The 27,208-nt window shown below is 46.3% G+C and overlaps 17 non-coding genes across 17 annotated transcripts; all 17 read left to right on the top strand.

Annotated features, from left to right (window-relative positions):
• The first annotated feature begins 1,103 nt into the window (after window positions 1-1,103).
• On the top strand, window positions 1,104-1,294 carry LOC142281824 (U2 spliceosomal RNA). Its single transcript, XR_012743839.1, has one exon. It is a non-coding gene; the product is annotated as a U2 spliceosomal RNA (small nuclear RNA).
• Window positions 1,295-2,681: 1,387 nt separating this feature from the next.
• LOC142281823 (U2 spliceosomal RNA) lies at window positions 2,682-2,872 on the top strand. The gene has a single exon (XR_012743838.1). It is a non-coding gene; the product is annotated as a U2 spliceosomal RNA (small nuclear RNA).
• A 1,387-nt stretch (window positions 2,873-4,259) lies between these two features.
• LOC142281819 (U2 spliceosomal RNA) lies at window positions 4,260-4,450 on the top strand. The gene has a single exon (XR_012743836.1). It is a non-coding gene; the product is annotated as a U2 spliceosomal RNA (small nuclear RNA).
• A 1,387-nt stretch (window positions 4,451-5,837) lies between these two features.
• On the top strand, window positions 5,838-6,028 carry LOC142281818 (U2 spliceosomal RNA). The gene has a single exon (XR_012743835.1). It is a non-coding gene; the product is annotated as a U2 spliceosomal RNA (small nuclear RNA).
• A 1,387-nt stretch (window positions 6,029-7,415) lies between these two features.
• LOC142281817 (U2 spliceosomal RNA) lies at window positions 7,416-7,606 on the top strand. The gene has a single exon (XR_012743834.1). It is a non-coding gene; the product is annotated as a U2 spliceosomal RNA (small nuclear RNA).
• Window positions 7,607-8,993: 1,387 nt separating this feature from the next.
• LOC142281816 (U2 spliceosomal RNA) lies at window positions 8,994-9,184 on the top strand. Its single transcript, XR_012743833.1, has one exon. It is a non-coding gene; the product is annotated as a U2 spliceosomal RNA (small nuclear RNA).
• A 1,387-nt stretch (window positions 9,185-10,571) lies between these two features.
• LOC142281815 (U2 spliceosomal RNA) lies at window positions 10,572-10,762 on the top strand. Its single transcript, XR_012743832.1, has one exon. It is a non-coding gene; the product is annotated as a U2 spliceosomal RNA (small nuclear RNA).
• A 1,387-nt stretch (window positions 10,763-12,149) lies between these two features.
• LOC142281814 (U2 spliceosomal RNA) lies at window positions 12,150-12,340 on the top strand. Its single transcript, XR_012743831.1, has one exon. It is a non-coding gene; the product is annotated as a U2 spliceosomal RNA (small nuclear RNA).
• A 1,387-nt stretch (window positions 12,341-13,727) lies between these two features.
• On the top strand, window positions 13,728-13,918 carry LOC142281813 (U2 spliceosomal RNA). Its single transcript, XR_012743830.1, has one exon. It is a non-coding gene; the product is annotated as a U2 spliceosomal RNA (small nuclear RNA).
• A 1,387-nt stretch (window positions 13,919-15,305) lies between these two features.
• LOC142281812 (U2 spliceosomal RNA) lies at window positions 15,306-15,496 on the top strand. Its single transcript, XR_012743829.1, has one exon. It is a non-coding gene; the product is annotated as a U2 spliceosomal RNA (small nuclear RNA).
• A 1,387-nt stretch (window positions 15,497-16,883) lies between these two features.
• On the top strand, window positions 16,884-17,074 carry LOC142281811 (U2 spliceosomal RNA). The gene has a single exon (XR_012743828.1). It is a non-coding gene; the product is annotated as a U2 spliceosomal RNA (small nuclear RNA).
• A 1,387-nt stretch (window positions 17,075-18,461) lies between these two features.
• Window positions 18,462-18,652, top strand: LOC142281810 (U2 spliceosomal RNA). Its single transcript, XR_012743827.1, has one exon. It is a non-coding gene; the product is annotated as a U2 spliceosomal RNA (small nuclear RNA).
• Window positions 18,653-20,039: 1,387 nt separating this feature from the next.
• LOC142281827 (U2 spliceosomal RNA) lies at window positions 20,040-20,230 on the top strand. Its single transcript, XR_012743843.1, has one exon. It is a non-coding gene; the product is annotated as a U2 spliceosomal RNA (small nuclear RNA).
• Window positions 20,231-21,617: 1,387 nt separating this feature from the next.
• LOC142281826 (U2 spliceosomal RNA) lies at window positions 21,618-21,808 on the top strand. The gene has a single exon (XR_012743841.1). It is a non-coding gene; the product is annotated as a U2 spliceosomal RNA (small nuclear RNA).
• A 1,387-nt stretch (window positions 21,809-23,195) lies between these two features.
• LOC142281825 (U2 spliceosomal RNA) lies at window positions 23,196-23,386 on the top strand. Its single transcript, XR_012743840.1, has one exon. It is a non-coding gene; the product is annotated as a U2 spliceosomal RNA (small nuclear RNA).
• Window positions 23,387-24,773: 1,387 nt separating this feature from the next.
• Window positions 24,774-24,964, top strand: LOC142281822 (U2 spliceosomal RNA). The gene has a single exon (XR_012743837.1). It is a non-coding gene; the product is annotated as a U2 spliceosomal RNA (small nuclear RNA).
• A 1,387-nt stretch (window positions 24,965-26,351) lies between these two features.
• Window positions 26,352-26,542, top strand: LOC142281809 (U2 spliceosomal RNA). Its single transcript, XR_012743826.1, has one exon. It is a non-coding gene; the product is annotated as a U2 spliceosomal RNA (small nuclear RNA).
• Window positions 26,543-27,208: the final 666 nt, after the last annotated feature.

Raw genomic sequence — 27,208 nt, 5'->3', positions numbered from 1 at the left:
AAAGTGGATTCACCTGCTGCTGCAGTGACCACAGGTGTGATAACATCTAGAATTGGCATCTGGTGCGATCTCTCCGCTTCCACTCCAAAGAAAGTTACCTGTTTATTCCTATCATGCATTGGTTTTTGGGGTTTTCTTTGAGTAATGATGATCTCTTTAGTAGTCTGTTGGCGCCCTCTCCTGGAGGAATAGTTTGCTTGCTCTTGGACATTCTAAAAGAGAGGTCATGATAGACATTGAGCTTCTGAGCTCAATTGGGGACAGTCATGGGTGATGAATGTTTGCAACCTACTGCGAAGCCTCATACCGCAATATAAGGAACGTCAAATACTAAGAAAGGGCGGCCTATGAAAGAATTACTACTTTCAATAAGTACACTTAAACGGCTAATTGGGAATAGAAAAACTGTAAAAAGCCCTCTGAGAAAGCCCCCCTCTAACCTTTGATAGTAAGCTTTTCTGTAGTCTGCCTGTTGATGTATTTTCCGTTTGAACTGTGCACAACATGAAGAGACGGAACACTGGCGGCTTGTCACAATGCCCCCCGATGACATCACAATAGCGCTGCTGCCTAGAAAACAAGCTGCGCAGAAGAAGTTGTTCTTTGGGTGGGAGGGTGGGCTAGTGGAAGGAGGGGGCAATCTCTTTTTTTCCCGGGTGGTAGGGGGATGACAGGAGAAGGGAAGCGGGTGGTGAGAAAGGTACAGAGGGCAGGGTTTGGGGGCTGGGAAGGAAAGGGAAAAGATTAGGGTTTGGGGATGATGAAAGGGCTTTCTACGGGTAAGGATGGCAAAGGGTGGCAGTGACGGAAAGTCAGGCAACCTGTCCTGTCCGTCTTTTTGTATCGTGAATTGGAAAGACTGCAAGGGGGAGGGGAGTTGCTTGCGCCCTAAAGGAGGAGTTATTCAGATTCATTGCAGTGGGCGGCGGCTGCAAAACGCACCATTCTTCTTGTTTTGGCTCTGCAAAGCAGCCTTTTCAAGGGTTGGCTTGGGTGACAAAATGTCTTGTGTAGGCGTGGGTTTGTCTCCCTCTCGCTCTCTCTCCCTAAGATGTGTCCGGCATAGGCCAGGGTGCCACTCGAGGCCCAAACCAATTCTGGTTATCGCTTCTCGGCCTTTTGGCTAAGATCAAGTGTAGTATCTGTTCTTATCAGTTTAATATCTGATACGTCCCCTATCTGGGGACCATATATTAAATGGATTTTTAGAACAGGGAGATGGAAAAAGAGCTTGCTCTGTCCACTCCACGCATTGACCTGGTATTGCAGTACCTCCAGGAACGGTGCACCCCTTCTTAACCCAGTTTCCAAAAGCAGAACTCAATTCACCTGATTCATATTAGCCCGATTTAATGAATTGGAAGAAAGCATACGTCTTCATATGCACCTCAATTTGGCCCATTCACTTTTCACACTTCCTCCTTTTGTTTTTTATCTTTCACACTTTTGACTTTCTTTATTCATCCAAATAGCAAACTCATCACCACTCAACCTGACCAACTCGGCTATGTCCCCGTGCTGCAGTTCTCTGTCTTATCTAGATCATTTGCAATTGAATGGAATAGATCCCTTTTGGACAAAGTGGATTCACCTGCTGCTGCAGTGACCACAGGTGTGATAACATCTAGAATTGGCATCTGGTGCGATCTCTCCGCTTCCACTCCAAAGAAAGTTACCTGTTTATTCCTATCATGCATTGGTTTTTGGGGTTTTCTTTGAGTAATGATGATCTCTTTAGTAGTCTGTTGGCGCCCTCTCCTGGAGGAATAGTTTGCTTGCTCTTGGACATTCTAAAAGAGAGGTCATGATAGACATTGAGCTTCTGAGCTCAATTGGGGACAGTCATGGGTGATGAATGTTTGCAACCTACTGCGAAGCCTCATACCGCAATATAAGGAACGTCAAATACTAAGAAAGGGCGGCCTATGAAAGAATTACTACTTTCAATAAGTACACTTAAACGGCTAATTGGGAATAGAAAAACTGTAAAAAGCCCTCTGAGAAAGCCCCCCTCTAACCTTTGATAGTAAGCTTTTCTGTAGTCTGCCTGTTGATGTATTTTCCGTTTGAACTGTGCACAACATGAAGAGACGGAACACTGGCGGCTTGTCACAATGCCCCCCGATGACATCACAATAGCGCTGCTGCCTAGAAAACAAGCTGCGCAGAAGAAGTTGTTCTTTGGGTGGGAGGGTGGGCTAGTGGAAGGAGGGGGCAATCTCTTTTTTTCCCGGGTGGTAGGGGGATGACAGGAGAAGGGAAGCGGGTGGTGAGAAAGGTACAGAGGGCAGGGTTTGGGGGCTGGGAAGGAAAGGGAAAAGATTAGGGTTTGGGGATGATGAAAGGGCTTTCTACGGGTAAGGATGGCAAAGGGTGGCAGTGACGGAAAGTCAGGCAACCTGTCCTGTCCGTCTTTTTGTATCGTGAATTGGAAAGACTGCAAGGGGGAGGGGAGTTGCTTGCGCCCTAAAGGAGGAGTTATTCAGATTCATTGCAGTGGGCGGCGGCTGCAAAACGCACCATTCTTCTTGTTTTGGCTCTGCAAAGCAGCCTTTTCAAGGGTTGGCTTGGGTGACAAAATGTCTTGTGTAGGCGTGGGTTTGTCTCCCTCTCGCTCTCTCTCCCTAAGATGTGTCCGGCATAGGCCAGGGTGCCACTCGAGGCCCAAACCAATTCTGGTTATCGCTTCTCGGCCTTTTGGCTAAGATCAAGTGTAGTATCTGTTCTTATCAGTTTAATATCTGATACGTCCCCTATCTGGGGACCATATATTAAATGGATTTTTAGAACAGGGAGATGGAAAAAGAGCTTGCTCTGTCCACTCCACGCATTGACCTGGTATTGCAGTACCTCCAGGAACGGTGCACCCCTTCTTAACCCAGTTTCCAAAAGCAGAACTCAATTCACCTGATTCATATTAGCCCGATTTAATGAATTGGAAGAAAGCATACGTCTTCATATGCACCTCAATTTGGCCCATTCACTTTTCACACTTCCTCCTTTTGTTTTTTATCTTTCACACTTTTGACTTTCTTTATTCATCCAAATAGCAAACTCATCACCACTCAACCTGACCAACTCGACTATGTCCCCGTGCTGCAGTTCTCTGTCTTATCTAGATCATTTGCAATTGAATGGAATAGATCCCTTTTGGACAAAGTGGATTCACCTGCTGCTGCAGTGACCACAGGTGTGATAACATCTAGAATTGGCATCTGGTGCGATCTCTCCGCTTCCACTCCAAAGAAAGTTACCTGTTTATTCCTATCATGCATTGGTTTTTGGGGTTTTCTTTGAGTAATGATGATCTCTTTAGTAGTCTGTTGGCGCCCTCTCCTGGAGGAATAGTTTGCTTGCTCTTGGACATTCTAAAAGAGAGGTCATGATAGACATTGAGCTTCTGAGCTCAATTGGGGACAGTCATGGGTGATGAATGTTTGCAACCTACTGCGAAGCCTCATACCGCAATATAAGGAACGTCAAATACTAAGAAAGGGCGGCCTATGAAAGAATTACTACTTTCAATAAGTACACTTAAACGGCTAATTGGGAATAGAAAAACTGTAAAAAGCCCTCTGAGAAAGCCCCCCTCTAACCTTTGATAGTAAGCTTTTCTGTAGTCTGCCTGTTGATGTATTTTCCGTTTGAACTGTGCACAACATGAAGAGACGGAACACTGGCGGCTTGTCACAATGCCCCCCGATGACATCACAATAGCGCTGCTGCCTAGAAAACAAGCTGCGCAGAAGAAGTTGTTCTTTGGGTGGGAGGGTGGGCTAGTGGAAGGAGGGGGCAATCTCTTTTTTTCCCGGGTGGTAGGGGGATGACAGGAGAAGGGAAGCGGGTGGTGAGAAAGGTACAGAGGGCAGGGTTTGGGGGCTGGGAAGGAAAGGGAAAAGATTAGGGTTTGGGGATGATGAAAGGGCTTTCTACGGGTAAGGATGGCAAAGGGTGGCAGTGACGGAAAGTCAGGCAACCTGTCCTGTCCGTCTTTTTGTATCGTGAATTGGAAAGACTGCAAGGGGGAGGGGAGTTGCTTGCGCCCTAAAGGAGGAGTTATTCAGATTCATTGCAGTGGGCGGCGGCTGCAAAACGCACCATTCTTCTTGTTTTGGCTCTGCAAAGCAGCCTTTTCAAGGGTTGGCTTGGGTGACAAAATGTCTTGTGTAGGCGTGGGTTTGTCTCCCTCTCGCTCTCTCTCCCTAAGATGTGTCCGGCATAGGCCAGGGTGCCACTCGAGGCCCAAACCAATTCTGGTTATCGCTTCTCGGCCTTTTGGCTAAGATCAAGTGTAGTATCTGTTCTTATCAGTTTAATATCTGATACGTCCCCTATCTGGGGACCATATATTAAATGGATTTTTAGAACAGGGAGATGGAAAAAGAGCTTGCTCTGTCCACTCCACGCATTGACCTGGTATTGCAGTACCTCCAGGAACGGTGCACCCCTTCTTAACCCAGTTTCCAAAAGCAGAACTCAATTCACCTGATTCATATTAGCCCGATTTAATGAATTGGAAGAAAGCATACGTCTTCATATGCACCTCAATTTGGCCCATTCACTTTTCACACTTCCTCCTTTTGTTTTTTATCTTTCACACTTTTGACTTTCTTTATTCATCCAAATAGCAAACTCATCACCACTCAACCTGACCAACTCGGCTATGTCCCCGTGCTGCAGTTCTCTGTCTTATCTAGATCATTTGCAATTGAATGGAATAGATCCCTTTTGGACAAAGTGGATTCACCTGCTGCTGCAGTGACCACAGGTGTGATAACATCTAGAATTGGCATCTGGTGCGATCTCTCCGCTTCCACTCCAAAGAAAGTTACCTGTTTATTCCTATCATGCATTGGTTTTTGGGGTTTTCTTTGAGTAATGATGATCTCTTTAGTAGTCTGTTGGCGCCCTCTCCTGGAGGAATAGTTTGCTTGCTCTTGGACATTCTAAAAGAGAGGTCATGATAGACATTGAGCTTCTGAGCTCAATTGGGGACAGTCATGGGTGATGAATGTTTGCAACCTACTGCGAAGCCTCATACCGCAATATAAGGAACGTCAAATACTAAGAAAGGGCGGCCTATGAAAGAATTACTACTTTCAATAAGTACACTTAAACGGCTAATTGGGAATAGAAAAACTGTAAAAAGCCCTCTGAGAAAGCCCCCCTCTAACCTTTGATAGTAAGCTTTTCTGTAGTCTGCCTGTTGATGTATTTTCCGTTTGAACTGTGCACAACATGAAGAGACGGAACACTGGCGGCTTGTCACAATGCCCCCCGATGACATCACAATAGCGCTGCTGCCTAGAAAACAAGCTGCGCAGAAGAAGTTGTTCTTTGGGTGGGAGGGTGGGCTAGTGGAAGGAGGGGGCAATCTCTTTTTTTCCCGGGTGGTAGGGGGATGACAGGAGAAGGGAAGCGGGTGGTGAGAAAGGTACAGAGGGCAGGGTTTGGGGGCTGGGAAGGAAAGGGAAAAGATTAGGGTTTGGGGATGATGAAAGGGCTTTCTACGGGTAAGGATGGCAAAGGGTGGCAGTGACGGAAAGTCAGGCAACCTGTCCTGTCCGTCTTTTTGTATCGTGAATTGGAAAGACTGCAAGGGGGAGGGGAGTTGCTTGCGCCCTAAAGGAGGAGTTATTCAGATTCATTGCAGTGGGCGGCGGCTGCAAAACGCACCATTCTTCTTGTTTTGGCTCTGCAAAGCAGCCTTTTCAAGGGTTGGCTTGGGTGACAAAATGTCTTGTGTAGGCGTGGGTTTGTCTCCCTCTCGCTCTCTCTCCCTAAGATGTGTCCGGCATAGGCCAGGGTGCCACTCGAGGCCCAAACCAATTCTGGTTATCGCTTCTCGGCCTTTTGGCTAAGATCAAGTGTAGTATCTGTTCTTATCAGTTTAATATCTGATACGTCCCCTATCTGGGGACCATATATTAAATGGATTTTTAGAACAGGGAGATGGAAAAAGAGCTTGCTCTGTCCACTCCACGCATTGACCTGGTATTGCAGTACCTCCAGGAACGGTGCACCCCTTCTTAACCCAGTTTCCAAAAGCAGAACTCAATTCACCTGATTCATATTAGCCCGATTTAATGAATTGGAAGAAAGCATACGTCTTCATATGCACCTCAATTTGGCCCATTCACTTTTCACACTTCCTCCTTTTGTTTTTTATCTTTCACACTTTTGACTTTCTTTATTCATCCAAATAGCAAACTCATCACCACTCAACCTGACCAACTCGGCTATGTCCCCGTGCTGCAGTTCTCTGTCTTATCTAGATCATTTGCAATTGAATGGAATAGATCCCTTTTGGACAAAGTGGATTCACCTGCTGCTGCAGTGACCACAGGTGTGATAACATCTAGAATTGGCATCTGGTGCGATCTCTCCGCTTCCACTCCAAAGAAAGTTACCTGTTTATTCCTATCATGCATTGGTTTTTGGGGTTTTCTTTGAGTAATGATGATCTCTTTAGTAGTCTGTTGGCGCCCTCTCCTGGAGGAATAGTTTGCTTGCTCTTGGACATTCTAAAAGAGAGGTCATGATAGACATTGAGCTTCTGAGCTCAATTGGGGACAGTCATGGGTGATGAATGTTTGCAACCTACTGCGAAGCCTCATACCGCAATATAAGGAACGTCAAATACTAAGAAAGGGCGGCCTATGAAAGAATTACTACTTTCAATAAGTACACTTAAACGGCTAATTGGGAATAGAAAAACTGTAAAAAGCCCTCTGAGAAAGCCCCCCTCTAACCTTTGATAGTAAGCTTTTCTGTAGTCTGCCTGTTGATGTATTTTCCGTTTGAACTGTGCACAACATGAAGAGACGGAACACTGGCGGCTTGTCACAATGCCCCCCGATGACATCACAATAGCGCTGCTGCCTAGAAAACAAGCTGCGCAGAAGAAGTTGTTCTTTGGGTGGGAGGGTGGGCTAGTGGAAGGAGGGGGCAATCTCTTTTTTTCCCGGGTGGTAGGGGGATGACAGGAGAAGGGAAGCGGGTGGTGAGAAAGGTACAGAGGGCAGGGTTTGGGGGCTGGGAAGGAAAGGGAAAAGATTAGGGTTTGGGGATGATGAAAGGGCTTTCTACGGGTAAGGATGGCAAAGGGTGGCAGTGACGGAAAGTCAGGCAACCTGTCCTGTCCGTCTTTTTGTATCGTGAATTGGAAAGACTGCAAGGGGGAGGGGAGTTGCTTGCGCCCTAAAGGAGGAGTTATTCAGATTCATTGCAGTGGGCGGCGGCTGCAAAACGCACCATTCTTCTTGTTTTGGCTCTGCAAAGCAGCCTTTTCAAGGGTTGGCTTGGGTGACAAAATGTCTTGTGTAGGCGTGGGTTTGTCTCCCTCTCGCTCTCTCTCCCTAAGATGTGTCCGGCATAGGCCAGGGTGCCACTCGAGGCCCAAACCAATTCTGGTTATCGCTTCTCGGCCTTTTGGCTAAGATCAAGTGTAGTATCTGTTCTTATCAGTTTAATATCTGATACGTCCCCTATCTGGGGACCATATATTAAATGGATTTTTAGAACAGGGAGATGGAAAAAGAGCTTGCTCTGTCCACTCCACGCATTGACCTGGTATTGCAGTACCTCCAGGAACGGTGCACCCCTTCTTAACCCAGTTTCCAAAAGCAGAACTCAATTCACCTGATTCATATTAGCCCGATTTAATGAATTGGAAGAAAGCATACGTCTTCATATGCACCTCAATTTGGCCCATTCACTTTTCACACTTCCTCCTTTTGTTTTTTATCTTTCACACTTTTGACTTTCTTTATTCATCCAAATAGCAAACTCATCACCACTCAACCTGACCAACTCGGCTATGTCCCCGTGCTGCAGTTCTCTGTCTTATCTAGATCATTTGCAATTGAATGGAATAGATCCCTTTTGGACAAAGTGGATTCACCTGCTGCTGCAGTGACCACAGGTGTGATAACATCTAGAATTGGCATCTGGTGCGATCTCTCCGCTTCCACTCCAAAGAAAGTTACCTGTTTATTCCTATCATGCATTGGTTTTTGGGGTTTTCTTTGAGTAATGATGATCTCTTTAGTAGTCTGTTGGCGCCCTCTCCTGGAGGAATAGTTTGCTTGCTCTTGGACATTCTAAAAGAGAGGTCATGATAGACATTGAGCTTCTGAGCTCAATTGGGGACAGTCATGGGTGATGAATGTTTGCAACCTACTGCGAAGCCTCATACCGCAATATAAGGAACGTCAAATACTAAGAAAGGGCGGCCTATGAAAGAATTACTACTTTCAATAAGTACACTTAAACGGCTAATTGGGAATAGAAAAACTGTAAAAAGCCCTCTGAGAAAGCCCCCCTCTAACCTTTGATAGTAAGCTTTTCTGTAGTCTGCCTGTTGATGTATTTTCCGTTTGAACTGTGCACAACATGAAGAGACGGAACACTGGCGGCTTGTCACAATGCCCCCCGATGACATCACAATAGCGCTGCTGCCTAGAAAACAAGCTGCGCAGAAGAAGTTGTTCTTTGGGTGGGAGGGTGGGCTAGTGGAAGGAGGGGGCAATCTCTTTTTTTCCCGGGTGGTAGGGGGATGACAGGAGAAGGGAAGCGGGTGGTGAGAAAGGTACAGAGGGCAGGGTTTGGGGGCTGGGAAGGAAAGGGAAAAGATTAGGGTTTGGGGATGATGAAAGGGCTTTCTACGGGTAAGGATGGCAAAGGGTGGCAGTGACGGAAAGTCAGGCAACCTGTCCTGTCCGTCTTTTTGTATCGTGAATTGGAAAGACTGCAAGGGGGAGGGGAGTTGCTTGCGCCCTAAAGGAGGAGTTATTCAGATTCATTGCAGTGGGCGGCGGCTGCAAAACGCACCATTCTTCTTGTTTTGGCTCTGCAAAGCAGCCTTTTCAAGGGTTGGCTTGGGTGACAAAATGTCTTGTGTAGGCGTGGGTTTGTCTCCCTCTCGCTCTCTCTCCCTAAGATGTGTCCGGCATAGGCCAGGGTGCCACTCGAGGCCCAAACCAATTCTGGTTATCGCTTCTCGGCCTTTTGGCTAAGATCAAGTGTAGTATCTGTTCTTATCAGTTTAATATCTGATACGTCCCCTATCTGGGGACCATATATTAAATGGATTTTTAGAACAGGGAGATGGAAAAAGAGCTTGCTCTGTCCACTCCACGCATTGACCTGGTATTGCAGTACCTCCAGGAACGGTGCACCCCTTCTTAACCCAGTTTCCAAAAGCAGAACTCAATTCACCTGATTCATATTAGCCCGATTTAATGAATTGGAAGAAAGCATACGTCTTCATATGCACCTCAATTTGGCCCATTCACTTTTCACACTTCCTCCTTTTGTTTTTTATCTTTCACACTTTTGACTTTCTTTATTCATCCAAATAGCAAACTCATCACCACTCAACCTGACCAACTCGGCTATGTCCCCGTGCTGCAGTTCTCTGTCTTATCTAGATCATTTGCAATTGAATGGAATAGATCCCTTTTGGACAAAGTGGATTCACCTGCTGCTGCAGTGACCACAGGTGTGATAACATCTAGAATTGGCATCTGGTGCGATCTCTCCGCTTCCACTCCAAAGAAAGTTACCTGTTTATTCCTATCATGCATTGGTTTTTGGGGTTTTCTTTGAGTAATGATGATCTCTTTAGTAGTCTGTTGGCGCCCTCTCCTGGAGGAATAGTTTGCTTGCTCTTGGACATTCTAAAAGAGAGGTCATGATAGACATTGAGCTTCTGAGCTCAATTGGGGACAGTCATGGGTGATGAATGTTTGCAACCTACTGCGAAGCCTCATACCGCAATATAAGGAACGTCAAATACTAAGAAAGGGCGGCCTATGAAAGAATTACTACTTTCAATAAGTACACTTAAACGGCTAATTGGGAATAGAAAAACTGTAAAAAGCCCTCTGAGAAAGCCCCCCTCTAACCTTTGATAGTAAGCTTTTCTGTAGTCTGCCTGTTGATGTATTTTCCGTTTGAACTGTGCACAACATGAAGAGACGGAACACTGGCGGCTTGTCACAATGCCCCCCGATGACATCACAATAGCGCTGCTGCCTAGAAAACAAGCTGCGCAGAAGAAGTTGTTCTTTGGGTGGGAGGGTGGGCTAGTGGAAGGAGGGGGCAATCTCTTTTTTTCCCGGGTGGTAGGGGGATGACAGGAGAAGGGAAGCGGGTGGTGAGAAAGGTACAGAGGGCAGGGTTTGGGGGCTGGGAAGGAAAGGGAAAAGATTAGGGTTTGGGGATGATGAAAGGGCTTTCTACGGGTAAGGATGGCAAAGGGTGGCAGTGACGGAAAGTCAGGCAACCTGTCCTGTCCGTCTTTTTGTATCGTGAATTGGAAAGACTGCAAGGGGGAGGGGAGTTGCTTGCGCCCTAAAGGAGGAGTTATTCAGATTCATTGCAGTGGGCGGCGGCTGCAAAACGCACCATTCTTCTTGTTTTGGCTCTGCAAAGCAGCCTTTTCAAGGGTTGGCTTGGGTGACAAAATGTCTTGTGTAGGCGTGGGTTTGTCTCCCTCTCGCTCTCTCTCCCTAAGATGTGTCCGGCATAGGCCAGGGTGCCACTCGAGGCCCAAACCAATTCTGGTTATCGCTTCTCGGCCTTTTGGCTAAGATCAAGTGTAGTATCTGTTCTTATCAGTTTAATATCTGATACGTCCCCTATCTGGGGACCATATATTAAATGGATTTTTAGAACAGGGAGATGGAAAAAGAGCTTGCTCTGTCCACTCCACGCATTGACCTGGTATTGCAGTACCTCCAGGAACGGTGCACCCCTTCTTAACCCAGTTTCCAAAAGCAGAACTCAATTCACCTGATTCATATTAGCCCGATTTAATGAATTGGAAGAAAGCATACGTCTTCATATGCACCTCAATTTGGCCCATTCACTTTTCACACTTCCTCCTTTTGTTTTTTATCTTTCACACTTTTGACTTTCTTTATTCATCCAAATAGCAAACTCATCACCACTCAACCTGACCAACTCGGCTATGTCCCCGTGCTGCAGTTCTCTGTCTTATCTAGATCATTTGCAATTGAATGGAATAGATCCCTTTTGGACAAAGTGGATTCACCTGCTGCTGCAGTGACCACAGGTGTGATAACATCTAGAATTGGCATCTGGTGCGATCTCTCCGCTTCCACTCCAAAGAAAGTTACCTGTTTATTCCTATCATGCATTGGTTTTTGGGGTTTTCTTTGAGTAATGATGATCTCTTTAGTAGTCTGTTGGCGCCCTCTCCTGGAGGAATAGTTTGCTTGCTCTTGGACATTCTAAAAGAGAGGTCATGATAGACATTGAGCTTCTGAGCTCAATTGGGGACAGTCATGGGTGATGAATGTTTGCAACCTACTGCGAAGCCTCATACCGCAATATAAGGAACGTCAAATACTAAGAAAGGGCGGCCTATGAAAGAATTACTACTTTCAATAAGTACACTTAAACGGCTAATTGGGAATAGAAAAACTGTAAAAAGCCCTCTGAGAAAGCCCCCCTCTAACCTTTGATAGTAAGCTTTTCTGTAGTCTGCCTGTTGATGTATTTTCCGTTTGAACTGTGCACAACATGAAGAGACGGAACACTGGCGGCTTGTCACAATGCCCCCCGATGACATCACAATAGCGCTGCTGCCTAGAAAACAAGCTGCGCAGAAGAAGTTGTTCTTTGGGTGGGAGGGTGGGCTAGTGGAAGGAGGGGGCAATCTCTTTTTTTCCCGGGTGGTAGGGGGATGACAGGAGAAGGGAAGCGGGTGGTGAGAAAGGTACAGAGGGCAGGGTTTGGGGGCTGGGAAGGAAAGGGAAAAGATTAGGGTTTGGGGATGATGAAAGGGCTTTCTACGGGTAAGGATGGCAAAGGGTGGCAGTGACGGAAAGTCAGGCAACCTGTCCTGTCCGTCTTTTTGTATCGTGAATTGGAAAGACTGCAAGGGGGAGGGGAGTTGCTTGCGCCCTAAAGGAGGAGTTATTCAGATTCATTGCAGTGGGCGGCGGCTGCAAAACGCACCATTCTTCTTGTTTTGGCTCTGCAAAGCAGCCTTTTCAAGGGTTGGCTTGGGTGACAAAATGTCTTGTGTAGGCGTGGGTTTGTCTCCCTCTCGCTCTCTCTCCCTAAGATGTGTCCGGCATAGGCCAGGGTGCCACTCGAGGCCCAAACCAATTCTGGTTATCGCTTCTCGGCCTTTTGGCTAAGATCAAGTGTAGTATCTGTTCTTATCAGTTTAATATCTGATACGTCCCCTATCTGGGGACCATATATTAAATGGATTTTTAGAACAGGGAGATGGAAAAAGAGCTTGCTCTGTCCACTCCACGCATTGACCTGGTATTGCAGTACCTCCAGGAACGGTGCACCCCTTCTTAACCCAGTTTCCAAAAGCAGAACTCAATTCACCTGATTCATATTAGCCCGATTTAATGAATTGGAAGAAAGCATACGTCTTCATATGCACCTCAATTTGGCCCATTCACTTTTCACACTTCCTCCTTTTGTTTTTTATCTTTCACACTTTTGACTTTCTTTATTCATCCAAATAGCAAACTCATCACCACTCAACCTGACCAACTCGGCTATGTCCCCGTGCTGCAGTTCTCTGTCTTATCTAGATCATTTGCAATTGAATGGAATAGATCCCTTTTGGACAAAGTGGATTCACCTGCTGCTGCAGTGACCACAGGTGTGATAACATCTAGAATTGGCATCTGGTGCGATCTCTCCGCTTCCACTCCAAAGAAAGTTACCTGTTTATTCCTATCATGCATTGGTTTTTGGGGTTTTCTTTGAGTAATGATGATCTCTTTAGTAGTCTGTTGGCGCCCTCTCCTGGAGGAATAGTTTGCTTGCTCTTGGACATTCTAAAAGAGAGGTCATGATAGACATTGAGCTTCTGAGCTCAATTGGGGACAGTCATGGGTGATGAATGTTTGCAACCTACTGCGAAGCCTCATACCGCAATATAAGGAACGTCAAATACTAAGAAAGGGCGGCCTATGAAAGAATTACTACTTTCAATAAGTACACTTAAACGGCTAATTGGGAATAGAAAAACTGTAAAAAGCCCTCTGAGAAAGCCCCCCTCTAACCTTTGATAGTAAGCTTTTCTGTAGTCTGCCTGTTGATGTATTTTCCGTTTGAACTGTGCACAACATGAAGAGACGGAACACTGGCGGCTTGTCACAATGCCCCCCGATGACATCACAATAGCGCTGCTGCCTAGAAAACAAGCTGCGCAGAAGAAGTTGTTCTTTGGGTGGGAGGGTGGGCTAGTGGAAGGAGGGGGCAATCTCTTTTTTTCCCGGGTGGTAGGGGGATGACAGGAGAAGGGAAGCGGGTGGTGAGAAAGGTACAGAGGGCAGGGTTTGGGGGCTGGGAAGGAAAGGGAAAAGATTAGGGTTTGGGGATGATGAAAGGGCTTTCTACGGGTAAGGATGGCAAAGGGTGGCAGTGACGGAAAGTCAGGCAACCTGTCCTGTCCGTCTTTTTGTATCGTGAATTGGAAAGACTGCAAGGGGGAGGGGAGTTGCTTGCGCCCTAAAGGAGGAGTTATTCAGATTCATTGCAGTGGGCGGCGGCTGCAAAACGCACCATTCTTCTTGTTTTGGCTCTGCAAAGCAGCCTTTTCAAGGGTTGGCTTGGGTGACAAAATGTCTTGTGTAGGCGTGGGTTTGTCTCCCTCTCGCTCTCTCTCCCTAAGATGTGTCCGGCATAGGCCAGGGTGCCACTCGAGGCCCAAACCAATTCTGGTTATCGCTTCTCGGCCTTTTGGCTAAGATCAAGTGTAGTATCTGTTCTTATCAGTTTAATATCTGATACGTCCCCTATCTGGGGACCATATATTAAATGGATTTTTAGAACAGGGAGATGGAAAAAGAGCTTGCTCTGTCCACTCCACGCATTGACCTGGTATTGCAGTACCTCCAGGAACGGTGCACCCCTTCTTAACCCAGTTTCCAAAAGCAGAACTCAATTCACCTGATTCATATTAGCCCGATTTAATGAATTGGAAGAAAGCATACGTCTTCATATGCACCTCAATTTGGCCCATTCACTTTTCACACTTCCTCCTTTTGTTTTTTATCTTTCACACTTTTGACTTTCTTTATTCATCCAAATAGCAAACTCATCACCACTCAACCTGACCAACTCGGCTATGTCCCCGTGCTGCAGTTCTCTGTCTTATCTAGATCATTTGCAATTGAATGGAATAGATCCCTTTTGGACAAAGTGGATTCACCTGCTGCTGCAGTGACCACAGGTGTGATAACATCTAGAATTGGCATCTGGTGCGATCTCTCCGCTTCCACTCCAAAGAAAGTTACCTGTTTATTCCTATCATGCATTGGTTTTTGGGGTTTTCTTTGAGTAATGATGATCTCTTTAGTAGTCTGTTGGCGCCCTCTCCTGGAGGAATAGTTTGCTTGCTCTTGGACATTCTAAAAGAGAGGTCATGATAGACATTGAGCTTCTGAGCTCAATTGGGGACAGTCATGGGTGATGAATGTTTGCAACCTACTGCGAAGCCTCATACCGCAATATAAGGAACGTCAAATACTAAGAAAGGGCGGCCTATGAAAGAATTACTACTTTCAATAAGTACACTTAAACGGCTAATTGGGAATAGAAAAACTGTAAAAAGCCCTCTGAGAAAGCCCCCCTCTAACCTTTGATAGTAAGCTTTTCTGTAGTCTGCCTGTTGATGTATTTTCCGTTTGAACTGTGCACAACATGAAGAGACGGAACACTGGCGGCTTGTCACAATGCCCCCCGATGACATCACAATAGCGCTGCTGCCTAGAAAACAAGCTGCGCAGAAGAAGTTGTTCTTTGGGTGGGAGGGTGGGCTAGTGGAAGGAGGGGGCAATCTCTTTTTTTCCCGGGTGGTAGGGGGATGACAGGAGAAGGGAAGCGGGTGGTGAGAAAGGTACAGAGGGCAGGGTTTGGGGGCTGGGAAGGAAAGGGAAAAGATTAGGGTTTGGGGATGATGAAAGGGCTTTCTACGGGTAAGGATGGCAAAGGGTGGCAGTGACGGAAAGTCAGGCAACCTGTCCTGTCCGTCTTTTTGTATCGTGAATTGGAAAGACTGCAAGGGGGAGGGGAGTTGCTTGCGCCCTAAAGGAGGAGTTATTCAGATTCATTGCAGTGGGCGGCGGCTGCAAAACGCACCATTCTTCTTGTTTTGGCTCTGCAAAGCAGCCTTTTCAAGGGTTGGCTTGGGTGACAAAATGTCTTGTGTAGGCGTGGGTTTGTCTCCCTCTCGCTCTCTCTCCCTAAGATGTGTCCGGCATAGGCCAGGGTGCCACTCGAGGCCCAAACCAATTCTGGTTATCGCTTCTCGGCCTTTTGGCTAAGATCAAGTGTAGTATCTGTTCTTATCAGTTTAATATCTGATACGTCCCCTATCTGGGGACCATATATTAAATGGATTTTTAGAACAGGGAGATGGAAAAAGAGCTTGCTCTGTCCACTCCACGCATTGACCTGGTATTGCAGTACCTCCAGGAACGGTGCACCCCTTCTTAACCCAGTTTCCAAAAGCAGAACTCAATTCACCTGATTCATATTAGCCCGATTTAATGAATTGGAAGAAAGCATACGTCTTCATATGCACCTCAATTTGGCCCATTCACTTTTCACACTTCCTCCTTTTGTTTTTTATCTTTCACACTTTTGACTTTCTTTATTCATCCAAATAGCAAACTCATCACCACTCAACCTGACCAACTCGGCTATGTCCCCGTGCTGCAGTTCTCTGTCTTATCTAGATCATTTGCAATTGAATGGAATAGATCCCTTTTGGACAAAGTGGATTCACCTGCTGCTGCAGTGACCACAGGTGTGATAACATCTAGAATTGGCATCTGGTGCGATCTCTCCGCTTCCACTCCAAAGAAAGTTACCTGTTTATTCCTATCATGCATTGGTTTTTGGGGTTTTCTTTGAGTAATGATGATCTCTTTAGTAGTCTGTTGGCGCCCTCTCCTGGAGGAATAGTTTGCTTGCTCTTGGACATTCTAAAAGAGAGGTCATGATAGACATTGAGCTTCTGAGCTCAATTGGGGACAGTCATGGGTGATGAATGTTTGCAACCTACTGCGAAGCCTCATACCGCAATATAAGGAACGTCAAATACTAAGAAAGGGCGGCCTATGAAAGAATTACTACTTTCAATAAGTACACTTAAACGGCTAATTGGGAATAGAAAAACTGTAAAAAGCCCTCTGAGAAAGCCCCCCTCTAACCTTTGATAGTAAGCTTTTCTGTAGTCTGCCTGTTGATGTATTTTCCGTTTGAACTGTGCACAACATGAAGAGACGGAACACTGGCGGCTTGTCACAATGCCCCCCGATGACATCACAATAGCGCTGCTGCCTAGAAAACAAGCTGCGCAGAAGAAGTTGTTCTTTGGGTGGGAGGGTGGGCTAGTGGAAGGAGGGGGCAATCTCTTTTTTTCCCGGGTGGTAGGGGGATGACAGGAGAAGGGAAGCGGGTGGTGAGAAAGGTACAGAGGGCAGGGTTTGGGGGCTGGGAAGGAAAGGGAAAAGATTAGGGTTTGGGGATGATGAAAGGGCTTTCTACGGGTAAGGATGGCAAAGGGTGGCAGTGACGGAAAGTCAGGCAACCTGTCCTGTCCGTCTTTTTGTATCGTGAATTGGAAAGACTGCAAGGGGGAGGGGAGTTGCTTGCGCCCTAAAGGAGGAGTTATTCAGATTCATTGCAGTGGGCGGCGGCTGCAAAACGCACCATTCTTCTTGTTTTGGCTCTGCAAAGCAGCCTTTTCAAGGGTTGGCTTGGGTGACAAAATGTCTTGTGTAGGCGTGGGTTTGTCTCCCTCTCGCTCTCTCTCCCTAAGATGTGTCCGGCATAGGCCAGGGTGCCACTCGAGGCCCAAACCAATTCTGGTTATCGCTTCTCGGCCTTTTGGCTAAGATCAAGTGTAGTATCTGTTCTTATCAGTTTAATATCTGATACGTCCCCTATCTGGGGACCATATATTAAATGGATTTTTAGAACAGGGAGATGGAAAAAGAGCTTGCTCTGTCCACTCCACGCATTGACCTGGTATTGCAGTACCTCCAGGAACGGTGCACCCCTTCTTAACCCAGTTTCCAAAAGCAGAACTCAATTCACCTGATTCATATTAGCCCGATTTAATGAATTGGAAGAAAGCATACGTCTTCATATGCACCTCAATTTGGCCCATTCACTTTTCACACTTCCTCCTTTTGTTTTTTATCTTTCACACTTTTGACTTTCTTTATTCATCCAAATAGCAAACTCATCACCACTCAACCTGACCAACTCGGCTATGTCCCCGTGCTGCAGTTCTCTGTCTTATCTAGATCATTTGCAATTGAATGGAATAGATCCCTTTTGGACAAAGTGGATTCACCTGCTGCTGCAGTGACCACAGGTGTGATAACATCTAGAATTGGCATCTGGTGCGATCTCTCCGCTTCCACTCCAAAGAAAGTTACCTGTTTATTCCTATCATGCATTGGTTTTTGGGGTTTTCTTTGAGTAATGATGATCTCTTTAGTAGTCTGTTGGCGCCCTCTCCTGGAGGAATAGTTTGCTTGCTCTTGGACATTCTAAAAGAGAGGTCATGATAGACATTGAGCTTCTGAGCTCAATTGGGGACAGTCATGGGTGATGAATGTTTGCAACCTACTGCGAAGCCTCATACCGCAATATAAGGAACGTCAAATACTAAGAAAGGGCGGCCTATGAAAGAATTACTACTTTCAATAAGTACACTTAAACGGCTAATTGGGAATAGAAAAACTGTAAAAAGCCCTCTGAGAAAGCCCCCCTCTAACCTTTGATAGTAAGCTTTTCTGTAGTCTGCCTGTTGATGTATTTTCCGTTTGAACTGTGCACAACATGAAGAGACGGAACACTGGCGGCTTGTCACAATGCCCCCCGATGACATCACAATAGCGCTGCTGCCTAGAAAACAAGCTGCGCAGAAGAAGTTGTTCTTTGGGTGGGAGGGTGGGCTAGTGGAAGGAGGGGGCAATCTCTTTTTTTCCCGGGTGGTAGGGGGATGACAGGAGAAGGGAAGCGGGTGGTGAGAAAGGTACAGAGGGCAGGGTTTGGGGGCTGGGAAGGAAAGGGAAAAGATTAGGGTTTGGGGATGATGAAAGGGCTTTCTACGGGTAAGGATGGCAAAGGGTGGCAGTGACGGAAAGTCAGGCAACCTGTCCTGTCCGTCTTTTTGTATCGTGAATTGGAAAGACTGCAAGGGGGAGGGGAGTTGCTTGCGCCCTAAAGGAGGAGTTATTCAGATTCATTGCAGTGGGCGGCGGCTGCAAAACGCACCATTCTTCTTGTTTTGGCTCTGCAAAGCAGCCTTTTCAAGGGTTGGCTTGGGTGACAAAATGTCTTGTGTAGGCGTGGGTTTGTCTCCCTCTCGCTCTCTCTCCCTAAGATGTGTCCGGCATAGGCCAGGGTGCCACTCGAGGCCCAAACCAATTCTGGTTATCGCTTCTCGGCCTTTTGGCTAAGATCAAGTGTAGTATCTGTTCTTATCAGTTTAATATCTGATACGTCCCCTATCTGGGGACCATATATTAAATGGATTTTTAGAACAGGGAGATGGAAAAAGAGCTTGCTCTGTCCACTCCACGCATTGACCTGGTATTGCAGTACCTCCAGGAACGGTGCACCCCTTCTTAACCCAGTTTCCAAAAGCAGAACTCAATTCACCTGATTCATATTAGCCCGATTTAATGAATTGGAAGAAAGCATACGTCTTCATATGCACCTCAATTTGGCCCATTCACTTTTCACACTTCCTCCTTTTGTTTTTTATCTTTCTCACTTTTGACTTTCTTTATTCATCCAAATAGCAAACTCATCACCACTCAACCTGACCAACTCGGCTATGTCCCCGTGCTGCAGTTCTCTGTCTTATCTAGATCATTTGCAATTGAATGGAATAGATCCCTTTTGGACAAAGTGGATTCACCTGCTGCTGCAGTGACCACAGGTGTGATAACATCTAGAATTGGCATCTGGTGCGATCTCTCCGCTTCCACTCCAAAGAAAGTTACCTGTTTATTCCTATCATGCATTGGTTTTTGGGGTTTTCTTTGAGTAATGATGATCTCTTTAGTAGTCTGTTGGCGCCCTCTCCTGGAGGAATAGTTTGCTTGCTCTTGGACATTCTAAAAGAGAGGTCATGATAGACATTGAGCTTCTGAGCTCAATTGGGGACAGTCATGGGTGATGAATGTTTGCAACCTACTGCGAAGCCTCATACCGCAATATAAGGAACGTCAAATACTAAGAAAGGGCGGCCTATGAAAGAATTACTACTTTCAATAAGTACACTTAAACGGCTAATTGGGAATAGAAAAACTGTAAAAAGCCCTCTGAGAAAGCCCCCCTCTAACCTTTGATAGTAAGCTTTTCTGTAGTCTGCCTGTTGATGTATTTTCCGTTTGAACTGTGCACAACATGAAGAGACGGAACACTGGCGGCTTGTCACAATGCCCCCCGATGACATCACAATAGCGCTGCTGCCTAGAAAACAAGCTGCGCAGAAGAAGTTGTTCTTTGGGTGGGAGGGTGGGCTAGTGGAAGGAGGGGGCAATCTCTTTTTTTCCCGGGTGGTAGGGGGATGACAGGAGAAGGGAAGCGGGTGGTGAGAAAGGTACAGAGGGCAGGGTTTGGGGGCTGGGAAGGAAAGGGAAAAGATTAGGGTTTGGGGATGATGAAAGGGCTTTCTACGGGTAAGGATGGCAAAGGGTGGCAGTGACGGAAAGTCAGGCAACCTGTCCTGTCCGTCTTTTTGTATCGTGAATTGGAAAGACTGCAAGGGGGAGGGGAGTTGCTTGCGCCCTAAAGGAGGAGTTATTCAGATTCATTGCAGTGGGCGGCGGCTGCAAAACGCACCATTCTTCTTGTTTTGGCTCTGCAAAGCAGCCTTTTCAAGGGTTGGCTTGGGTGACAAAATGTCTTGTGTAGGCGTGGGTTTGTCTCCCTCTCGCTCTCTCTCCCTAAGATGTGTCCGGCATAGGCCAGGGTGCCACTCGAGGCCCAAACCAATTCTGGTTATCGCTTCTCGGCCTTTTGGCTAAGATCAAGTGTAGTATCTGTTCTTATCAGTTTAATATCTGATACGTCCCCTATCTGGGGACCATATATTAAATGGATTTTTAGAACAGGGAGATGGAAAAAGAGCTTGCTCTGTCCACTCCACGCATTGACCTGGTATTGCAGTACCTCCAGGAACGGTGCACCCCTTCTTAACCCAGTTTCCAAAAGCAGAACTCAATTCACCTGATTCATATTAGCCCGATTTAATGAATTGGAAGAAAGCATACGTCTTCATATGCACCTCAATTTGGCCCATTCACTTTTCACACTTCCTCCTTTTGTTTTTTATCTTTCACACTTTTGACTTTCTTTATTCATCCAAATAGCAAACTCATCACCACTCAACCTGACCAACTCGGCTATGTCCCCGTGCTGCAGTTCTCTGTCTTATCTAGATCATTTGCAATTGAATGGAATAGATCCCTTTTGGACAAAGTGGATTCACCTGCTGCTGCAGTGACCACAGGTGTGATAACATCTAGAATTGGCATCTGGTGCGATCTCTCCGCTTCCACTCCAAAGAAAGTTACCTGTTTATTCCTATCATGCATTGGTTTTTGGGGTTTTCTTTGAGTAATGATGATCTCTTTAGTAGTCTGTTGGCGCCCTCTCCTGGAGGAATAGTTTGCTTGCTCTTGGACATTCTAAAAGAGAGGTCATGATAGACATTGAGCTTCTGAGCTCAATTGGGGACAGTCATGGGTGATGAATGTTTGCAACCTACTGCGAAGCCTCATACCGCAATATAAGGAACGTCAAATACTAAGAAAGGGCGGCCTATGAAAGAATTACTACTTTCAATAAGTACACTTAAACGGCTAATTGGGAATAGAAAAACTGTAAAAAGCCCTCTGAGAAAGCCCCCCTCTAACCTTTGATAGTAAGCTTTTCTGTAGTCTGCCTGTTGATGTATTTTCCGTTTGAACTGTGCACAACATGAAGAGACGGAACACTGGCGGCTTGTCACAATGCCCCCCGATGACATCACAATAGCGCTGCTGCCTAGAAAACAAGCTGCGCAGAAGAAGTTGTTCTTTGGGTGGGAGGGTGGGCTAGTGGAAGGAGGGGGCAATCTCTTTTTTTCCCGGGTGGTAGGGGGATGACAGGAGAAGGGAAGCGGGTGGTGAGAAAGGTACAGAGGGCAGGGTTTGGGGGCTGGGAAGGAAAGGGAAAAGATTAGGGTTTGGGGATGATGAAAGGGCTTTCTACGGGTAAGGATGGCAAAGGGTGGCAGTGACGGAAAGTCAGGCAACCTGTCCTGTCCGTCTTTTTGTATCGTGAATTGGAAAGACTGCAAGGGGGAGGGGAGTTGCTTGCGCCCTAAAGGAGGAGTTATTCAGATTCATTGCAGTGGGCGGCGGCTGCAAAACGCACCATTCTTCTTGTTTTGGCTCTGCAAAGCAGCCTTTTCAAGGGTTGGCTTGGGTGACAAAATGTCTTGTGTAGGCGTGGGTTTGTCTCCCTCTCGCTCTCTCTCCCTAAGATGTGTCCGGCATAGGCCAGGGTGCCACTCGAGGCCCAAACCAATTCTGGTTATCGCTTCTCGGCCTTTTGGCTAAGATCAAGTGTAGTATCTGTTCTTATCAGTTTAATATCTGATACGTCCCCTATCTGGGGACCATATATTAAATGGATTTTTAGAACAGGGAGATGGAAAAAGAGCTTGCTCTGTCCACTCCACGCATTGACCTGGTATTGCAGTACCTCCAGGAACGGTGCACCCCTTCTTAACCCAGTTTCCAAAAGCAGAACTCAATTCACCTGATTCATATTAGCCCGATTTAATGAATTGGAAGAAAGCATACGTCTTCATATGCACCTCAATTTGGCCCATTCACTTTTCACACTTCCTCCTTTTGTTTTTTATCTTTCACACTTTTGACTTTCTTTATTCATCCAAATAGCAAACTCATCACCACTCAACCTGACCAACTCGGCTATGTCCCCGTGCTGCAGTTCTCTGTCTTATCTAGATCATTTGCAATTGAATGGAATAGATCCCTTTTGGACAAAGTGGATTCACCTGCTGCTGCAGTGACCACAGGTGTGATAACATCTAGAATTGGCATCTGGTGCGATCTCTCCGCTTCCACTCCAAAGAAAGTTACCTGTTTATTCCTATCATGCATTGGTTTTTGGGGTTTTCTTTGAGTAATGATGATCTCTTTAGTAGTCTGTTGGCGCCCTCTCCTGGAGGAATAGTTTGCTTGCTCTTGGACATTCTAAAAGAGAGGTCATGATAGACATTGAGCTTCTGAGCTCAATTGGGGACAGTCATGGGTGATGAATGTTTGCAACCTACTGCGAAGCCTCATACCGCAATATAAGGAACGTCAAATACTAAGAAAGGGCGGCCTATGAAAGAATTACTACTTTCAATAAGTACACTTAAACGGCTAATTGGGAATAGAAAAACTGTAAAAAGCCCTCTGAGAAAGCCCCCCTCTAACCTTTGATAGTAAGCTTTTCTGTAGTCTGCCTGTTGATGTATTTTCCGTTTGAACTGTGCACAACATGAAGAGACGGAACACTGGCGGCTTGTCACAATGCCCCCCGATGACATCACAATAGCGCTGCTGCCTAGAAAACAAGCTGCGCAGAAGAAGTTGTTCTTTGGGTGGGAGGGTGGGCTAGTGGAAGGAGGGGGCAATCTCTTTTTTTCCCGGGTGGTAGGGGGATGACAGGAGAAGGGAAGCGGGTGGTGAGAAAGGTACAGAGGGCAGGGTTTGGGGGCTGGGAAGGAAAGGGAAAAGATTAGGGTTTGGGGATGATGAAAGGGCTTTCTACGGGTAAGGATGGCAAAGGGTGGCAGTGACGGAAAGTCAGGCAACCTGTCCTGTCCGTCTTTTTGTATCGTGAATTGGAAAGACTGCAAGGGGGAGGGGAGTTGCTTGCGCCCTAAAGGAGGAGTTATTCAGATTCATTGCAGTGGGCGGCGGCTGCAAAACGCACCATTCTTCTTGTTTTGGCTCTGCAAAGCAGCCTTTTCAAGGGTTGGCTTGGGTGACAAAATGTCTTGTGTAGGCGTGGGTTTGTCTCCCTCTCGCTCTCTCTCCCTAAGATGTGTCCGGCATAGGCCAGGGTGCCACTCGAGGCCCAAACCAATTCTGGTTATCGCTTCTCGGCCTTTTGGCTAAGATCAAGTGTAGTATCTGTTCTTATCAGTTTAATATCTGATACGTCCCCTATCTGGGGACCATATATTAAATGGATTTTTAGAACAGGGAGATGGAAAAAGAGCTTGCTCTGTCCACTCCACGCATTGACCTGGTATTGCAGTACCTCCAGGAACGGTGCACCCCTTCTTAACCCAGTTTCCAAAAGCAGAACTCAATTCACCTGATTCATATTAGCCCGATTTAATGAATTGGAAGAAAGCATACGTCTTCATATGCACCTCAATTTGGCCCATTCACTTTTCACACTTCCTCCTTTTGTTTTTTATCTTTCACACTTTTGACTTTCTTTATTCATCCAAATAGCAAACTCATCACCACTCAACCTGACCAACTCGGCTATGTCCCCGTGCTGCAGTTCTCTGTCTTATCTAGATCATTTGCAATTGAATGGAATAGATCCCTTTTGGACAAAGTGGATTCACCTGCTGCTGCAGTGACCACAGGTGTGATAACATCTAGAATTGGCATCTGGTGCGATCTCTCCGCTTCCACTCCAAAGAAAGTTACCTGTTTATTCCTATCATGCATTGGTTTTTGGGGTTTTCTTTGAGTAATGATGATCTCTTTAGTAGTCTGTTGGCGCCCTCTCCTGGAGGAATAGTTTGCTTGCTCTTGGACATTCTAAAAGAGAGGTCATGATAGACATTGAGCTTCTGAGCTCAATTGGGGACAGTCATGGGTGATGAATGTTTGCAACCTACTGCGAAGCCTCATACCGCAATATAAGGAACGTCAAATACTAAGAAAGGGCGGCCTATGAAAGAATTACTACTTTCAATAAGTACACTTAAACGGCTAATTGGGAATAGAAAAACTGTAAAAAGCCCTCTGAGAAAGCCCCCCTCTAACCTTTGATAGTAAGCTTTTCTGTAGTCTGCCTGTTGATGTATTTTCCGTTTGAACTGTGCACAACATGAAGAGACGGAACACTGGCGGCTTGTCACAATGCCCCCCGATGACATCACAATAGCGCTGCTGCCTAGAAAACAAGCTGCGCAGAAGAAGTTGTTCTTTGGGTGGGAGGGTGGGCTAGTGGAAGGAGGGGGCAATCTCTTTTTTTCCCGGGTGGTAGGGGGATGACAGGAGAAGGGAAGCGGGTGGTGAGAAAGGTACAGAGGGCAGGGTTTGGGGGCTGGGAAGGAAAGGGAAAAGATTAGGGTTTGGGGATGATGAAAGGGCTTTCTACGGGTAAGGATGGCAAAGGGTGGCAGTGACGGAAAGTCAGGCAACCTGTCCTGTCCGTCTTTTTGTATCGTGAATTGGAAAGACTGCAAGGGGGAGGGGAGTTGCTTGCGCCCTAAAGGAGGAGTTATTCAGATTCATTGCAGTGGGCGGCGGCTGCAAAACGCACCATTCTTCTTGTTTTGGCTCTGCAAAGCAGCCTTTTCAAGGGTTGGCTTGGGTGACAAAATGTCTTGTGTAGGCGTGGGTTTGTCTCCCTCTCGCTCTCTCTCCCTAAGATGTGTCCGGCATAGGCCAGGGTGCCACTCGAGGCCCAAACCAATTCTGGTTATCGCTTCTCGGCCTTTTGGCTAAGATCAAGTGTAGTATCTGTTCTTATCAGTTTAATATCTGATACGTCCCCTATCTGGGGACCATATATTAAATGGATTTTTAGAACAGGGAGATGGAAAAAGAGCTTGCTCTGTCCACTCCACGCATTGACCTGGTATTGCAGTACCTCCAGGAACGGTGCACCCCTTCTTAACCCAGTTTCCAAAAGCAGAACTCAATTCACCTGATTCATATTAGCCCGATTTAATGAATTGGAAGAAAGCATACGTCTTCATATGCACCTCAATTTGGCCCATTCACTTTTCACACTTCCTCCTTTTGTTTTTTATCTTTCACACTTTTGACTTTCTTTATTCATCCAAATAGCAAACTCATCACCACTCAACCTGACCAACTCGGCTATGTCCCCGTGCTGCAGTTCTCTGTCTTATCTAGATCATTTGCAATTGAATGGAATAGATCCCTTTTGGACAAAGTGGATTCACCTGCTGCTGCAGTGACCACAGGTGTGATAACATCTAGAATTGGCATCTGGTGCGATCTCTCCGCTTCCACTCCAAAGAAAGTTACCTGTTTATTCCTATCATGCATTGGTTTTTGGGGTTTTCTTTGAGTAATGATGATCTCTTTAGTAGTCTGTTGGCGCCCTCTCCTGGAGGAATAGTTTGCTTGCTCTTGGACATTCTAAAAGAGAGGTCATGATAGACATTGAGCTTCTGAGCTCAATTGGGGACAGTCATGGGTGATGAATGTTTGCAACCTACTGCGAAGCCTCATACCGCAATATAAGGAACGTCAAATACTAAGAAAGGGCGGCCTATGAAAGAATTACTACTTTCAATAAGTACACTTAAACGGCTAATTGGGAATAGAAAAACTGTAAAAAGCCCTCTGAGAAAGCCCCCCTCTAACCTTTGATAGTAAGCTTTTCTGTAGTCTGCCTGTTGATGTATTTTCCGTTTGAACTGTGCACAACATGAAGAGACGGAACACTGGCGGCTTGTCACAATGCCCCCCGATGACATCACAATAGCGCTGCTGCCTAGAAAACAAGCTGCGCAGAAGAAGTTGTTCTTTGGGTGGGAGGGTGGGCTAGTGGAAGGAGGGGGCAATCTCTTTTTTTCCCGGGTGGTAGGGGGATGACAGGAGAAGGGAAGCGGGTGGTGAGAAAGGTACAGAGGGCAGGGTTTGGGGGCTGGGAAGGAAAGGGAAAAGATTAGGGTTTGGGGATGATGAAAGGGCTTTCTACGGGTAAGGATGGCAAAGGGTGGCAGTGACGGAAAGTCAGGCAACCTGTCCTGTCCGTCTTTTTGTATCGTGAATTGGAAAGACTGCAAGGGGGAGGGGAGTTGCTTGCGCCCTAAAGGAGGAGTTATTCAGATTCATTGCAGTGGGCGGCGGCTGCAAAACGCACCATTCTTCTTGTTTTGGCTCTGCAAAGCAGCCTTTTCAAGGGTTGGCTTGGGTGACAAAATGTCTTGTGTAGGCGTGGGTTTGTCTCCCTCTCGCTCTCTCTCCCTAAGATGTGTCCGGCATAGGCCAGGGTGCCACTCGAGGCCCAAACCAATTCTGGTTATCGCTTCTCGGCCTTTTGGCTAAGATCAAGTGTAGTATCTGTTCTTATCAGTTTAATATCTGATACGTCCCCTATCTGGGGACCATATATTAAATGGATTTTTAGAACAGGGAGATGGAAAAAGAGCTTGCTCTGTCCACTCCACGCATTGACCTGGTATTGCAGTACCTCCAGGAACGGTGCACCCCTTCTTAACCCAGTTTCCAAAAGCAGAACTCAATTCACCTGATTCATATTAGCCCGATTTAATGAATTGGAAGAAAGCATACGTCTTCATATGCACCTCAATTTGGCCCATTCACTTTTCACACTTCCTCCTTTTGTTTTTTATCTTTCACACTTTTGACTTTCTTTATTCATCCAAATAGCAAACTCATCACCACTCAACCTGACCAACTCGGCTATGTCCCCGTGCTGCAGTTCTCTGTCTTATCTAGATCATTTGCAATTGAATGGAATAGATCCCTTTTGGACAAAGTGGATTCACCTGCTGCTGCAGTGACCACAGGTGTGATAACATCTAGAATTGGCATCTGGTGCGATCTCTCCGCTTCCACTCCAAAGAAAGTTACCTGTTTATTCCTATCATGCATTGGTTTTTGGGGTTTTCTTTGAGTAATGATGATCTCTTTAGTAGTCTGTTGGCGCCCTCTCCTGGAGGAATAGTTTGCTTGCTCTTGGACATTCTAAAAGAGAGGTCATGATAGACATTGAGCTTCTGAGCTCAATTGGGGACAGTCATGGGTGATGAATGTTTGCAACCTACTGCGAAGCCTCATACCGCAATATAAGGAACGTCAAATACTAAGAAAGGGCGGCCTATGAAAGAATTACTACTTTCAATAAGTACACTTAA

The sequence above is a fragment of the Anomaloglossus baeobatrachus genome, unplaced genomic scaffold (genome assembly GCF_048569485.1).
Source record: "Anomaloglossus baeobatrachus isolate aAnoBae1 unplaced genomic scaffold, aAnoBae1.hap1 Scaffold_4858, whole genome shotgun sequence".
Classification (NCBI taxonomy): Eukaryota; Metazoa; Chordata; class Amphibia; order Anura; family Aromobatidae; genus Anomaloglossus; species Anomaloglossus baeobatrachus.
The sequence above is the reverse complement of the archived record's forward strand: the minus strand, read 5'-3'. Positions and strand labels throughout refer to the sequence as shown.